The following is a 4,416-nucleotide window of genomic DNA, read 5'->3' on the forward strand; positions in this document are numbered from 1 at the left end:
ATTTGATGTGGTCAATTTTAGGCAGCTCTCAGAGCTGGGTCAGAGGTCAAATCTGGTCTCTATATTTAAGATATTTCATGATAGCATTATCTGATTTACTGGAGTAATAGCTCATTGTTATAAACCAGAAATTTAATGTGGTCAATTTTAGGCAGCTCTCAGAGCTGGGTCAGAGGTTAAATCTGGTCTCTATATTTAAGATGCTATTTCAGGATAGAATTATCTGATTTACTGGAGTAATAGCTCATTGTTATAAACCAGAAATTTAATGTGGTCAATTTTAGGCAATTTTCAGAGCTGGGTCAGAGGTCAAATCTGGTCTCTATATTAAAGCTGCTATTTCAGGATAGCATTATCTGATTTACTGGAGTAATAGCTCATTGTTATAAACCAGAAATTTGATGTGGTCAATTTTAGGCAGCTTTCAGAGCTGGGTCAGAGGTCAAATCTGGTCTCTATATTAAAGCTGCTATTTCAGGATAGCATTATCTGATTTACTGGAGTAATACCTCATTGTGAAGCTTAGATTCTGTTCTTTCCAAAAAGTGTTGACTTTCCATCCTATCACAAAGCTCATGTTATTAACCAGACATTTAATGTGGTCAATTTTAGGCAGCTTTCAGTGCTGGAACTGATATACACTGCGCAGCACCGAGAGAGGTACCCCTTCTACAGAATGCCTAAGCCGCTGAGCCACCCCTTCTCACCCCTTCCTCGGTCGAAAAAGACAGCGCTTTAGAGAACCGGTATACACTGCGCAGCACCGAGAGAGGTACCCCTTCTACGGAATGCCTAAGCCGCTGAGCCACCCCTTCTCACCCCTTCCTCGGTCGAAAAAGACAGCGCTTTAAAGAACCGGTATACACTGCCCAGCACCGAGAGAGGTACCCCTTCTACAGAATGCCTAAGCCGCTGAGCCACCCCTTCTCACCCCTTCCTCGGTCGAAAAAGACAGCGCTTTAAAGAACCGGTATACACTGCCCAGCACCGAGAGAGGTACCCCTTCTACAGAATGCCTAAGCCGCTGAGCCACCCCTTCTCACCCCTTCCTCGGTCGAAAAAGACAGCGCTTTAGAGAACCGGTATACACTGCGCAGCACCGAGAGAGGTACCCCTTCTACAGAATGCCTAAGCCGCTGAGCCACCCCTTCTCACCCCTTCCTCGGTCGAAAAAGACAGCGCTTTAGAGAACCGGTATACACTGCGCAGCACCGAGAGAGGTACCCCTTCTACAGAATGCCTAAGCCGCTGAGCCACCCCTTCTCACCCCTTCCTCGGTCGAAAAAGACGGTGCGATAAAGCTATGCTTGGTGGCCATAGTGAGGCTAGCTTGACCTCCAGGGGCAGAGTGATGCTGGTGGAGCCCCGTGTGGACCTAGCCTGGCCTCCAGGGGCCAAGGTGATGCTGGTGGCGCCCCGTGTGGAGCTAGCCTGATGGCTTGGAGCTCCAGGGGAAGAATGCACATGTCCCCTACCCTCCCCAAGCCTGACCCTCTGCTGCTGGGGGGGCTTGAGGGGCCACACAGTAACCCAGGTCACCCAGCCCTACATAGCTGGTTCTTGGCTTCATTGCAAGTACCCCATCTGCCATACATTTGAATGGGCTCCCATTTGTCAACTCCTCAGCCCACTGGAGACTCACCTCCGCGGGCATTGGTGGTGCACTTTACCCAGCCTTCGAAGCCTGGTTCTGGGCTTGCTTTCAAGCTGCTGACCCTCCCTCCCTCCCTCCCTCCTCCAGGAACCCTGCGCACCAGCCCAACCTGCAGACCCACACTTAAGCACCCATCCGCGGCTTAACCCCTCCAGCCAAGCCCGCCAGAGCATCGTGCCCCTGGTACCCCGTTTTGTATCTCGTGGTCATGGTACCCCGTTTTGTATCTCGTGGTCATGGTACCCCGTTTTGCATTTCGTGGTCATGGTACCCCGTTTTGTATCTCGTGGTCATGGTACCCCGTTTTGTATCTCGTGGTCATGGTACTCCCTGCAACACTTAGTGCAGGAAGAATAACTTTTATTTACTGGAGTAATACCTCATTGTGAAGCTTAGATTCTGTTCTTTCCAAAAAGTGTTGACTTTCCATCCTATCACAAACCTCTTATTATAAACCAGAAATTTAATGTGGTCAATTTTAGGCAGCTTTCAGAGCTGGGTCAGAGGTTAAATCTGGTCTCTATATTAAAGCTGCTATTTCAGGATAGCATTATCTGATTTACTGGAGTAATAGCTCATTGTTATAAACCAGAAATTTAATGTGGTCAATTTTAGGCAGCTTTCAGAGCTGGGTCAGAGGTCAAATCTGGTCTCTATATTTAAGATATTTCATGATAGCATTATCTGATTTACTGGAGTAATACCTCATTGTAAAGCTTAGATTCTCTTCTTTCCAACACGTTTTGGCTTTCCATTCTATTACAAACCTCCTGTTATTAACCAGACATTTAATGTGGTCAATTTTAGGCAGCTTTCAGAGCTGGGTCAGAGGTCAAATCTGGTCTCTATATTTAAGCTATTTCAGGATAGCATTATCTGATTTACTGGAGTAATACCTCATTGTAAAGCTTAGATTCTATTCTTTCCAACATGTGTTGGCTTTCCATCCTATCACAAACCTCTTGTTATTAACCAGACATTTAATGTGGTCAATTTTAGGCAGCTTTCAGAGCTGGGTCAGAGGTCAAATCTGGTGTCTATATTTAAGCTATTTCAGGATAGAATTATCTGATTTACTGGAGTAATACCTCATTGTAAGGCTTAGATTCTCTTCTTTCCAACAAGTGTTGGCTTTCCATCCTATCACAAACCTCTTATTATAAACCAGAAATTTAATGTGGTCAATTTTAGGCAGCTTTCAGTGCTGGAACTGATATACACTGCCCAGCACCGAGAGAGGTACCCCTTCTACAGAATGCCTAAGCCGCTGAGCCACCCCTTCTCACCCCTTCCTCGGTCGAAAAAGACAGCGCTTTAGAGAACCGGTATACACTGCGCAGCACCGAGAGAGGTACCCCTTCTACAGAATGCCTAAGCCGCTGAGCCACCCCTTCTCACCCCTTCCTCGGTCGAAAAAGACAGCGCTTTAGAGAACCGGTATACACTGCCCAGCACCGAGAGAGGTACCCCTTCTACAGAATGCCTAAGCCGCTGAGCCACCCCTTCTCACCCCTTCCTCGGTCGAAAAAGACAGCGCTTTAGAGAACCGGTATACACTGCGCAGCACCGAGAGAGGTACCCCTTCTACAGAATGCCTAAGCCGCTGAGCCACCCCTTCTCACCCCTTCCTCGGTCGAAAAAGACAGCGCTTTAGAGAACCGGTATACACTGCCCAGCACCGAGAGAGGTACCCCTTCTACAGAATGCCTAAGCCGCTGAGCCACCCCTTCTCACCCCTTCCTCGGTCGAAAAAGACAGCGCTTTAGAGAACCGGTATACACTGCCCAGCACCGAGAGAGGTACCCCTTCTACAGAATGCCTAAGCCGCTGAGCCACCCCTTCTCACCCCTTCCTCGGTCGAAAAAGACAGCGCTTTAAAGAACCGGTATACACTGCGCAGCACCGAGAGAGGTACCCCTTCTACAGAATGCCTAAGCCGCTGAGCCACCCCTTCTCACCCCTTCCTCGGTCGAAAAAGACAGCGCTTTAGAGAACCGGTATACACTGCCCAGCACCGAGAGAGGTACCCCTTCTACAGAATGCCTAAGCCGCTGAGCCACCCCTTCTCACCCCTTCCTCGGTCGAAAAAGACAGCGCTTTAGAGAACCGGTATACACTGCCCAGCACCGAGAGAGGTACCCCTTCTACAGAATGCCTAAGCCGCTGAGCCACCCCTTCTCACCCCTTCCTCGGTCGAAAAAGACAGCGCTTTAAAGAACCGGTATACACTGCGCAGCACCGAGAGAGGTACCCCTTCTACAGAATGCCTAAGCCGCTGAGCCACCCCTTCTCACCCCTTCCTCGGTCGAAAAAGACAGCGCTTTAAAGAACCGGTATACACTGCCCAGCACCGAGAGAGGTACCCCTTCTACAGAATGCCTAAGCCGCTGAGCCACCCCTTCTCACCCCTTCCTCGGTCGAAAAAGACAGCGCTTTGAAAAAGCGGTATACACTACGCAGCACCGAGAGAGGTACCCCTTCTACAGAATGCCTAAGCCGCCGAGCCACCCCTTCTCACCCCTTCCTCGGTCGAAAAAGACAGCGCTTTAGAGAACCGGTATACACTGCCCAGCACCGAGAGAGGTACCCCTTCTACAGAATGCCTAAGCCGCTGAGCCACCCCTTCTCACCCCTTCCTCGGTCGAAAAAGACGGTGCGATAAAGCTATGCTTGGTGGCCATAGTGAGGCTAGCTTGACCTCCAGGGGCAGAGTGATGCTGGTGGAGCCCCGTGTGGACCTAGCCTGGCCTCCAGGGGCCAAG

This window comes from Seriola aureovittata, chromosome 22 (assembly GCF_021018895.1).
Source record: "Seriola aureovittata isolate HTS-2021-v1 ecotype China chromosome 22, ASM2101889v1, whole genome shotgun sequence".
In the NCBI taxonomy this organism is placed as follows: Eukaryota; Metazoa; Chordata; class Actinopteri; order Carangiformes; family Carangidae; genus Seriola; species Seriola aureovittata.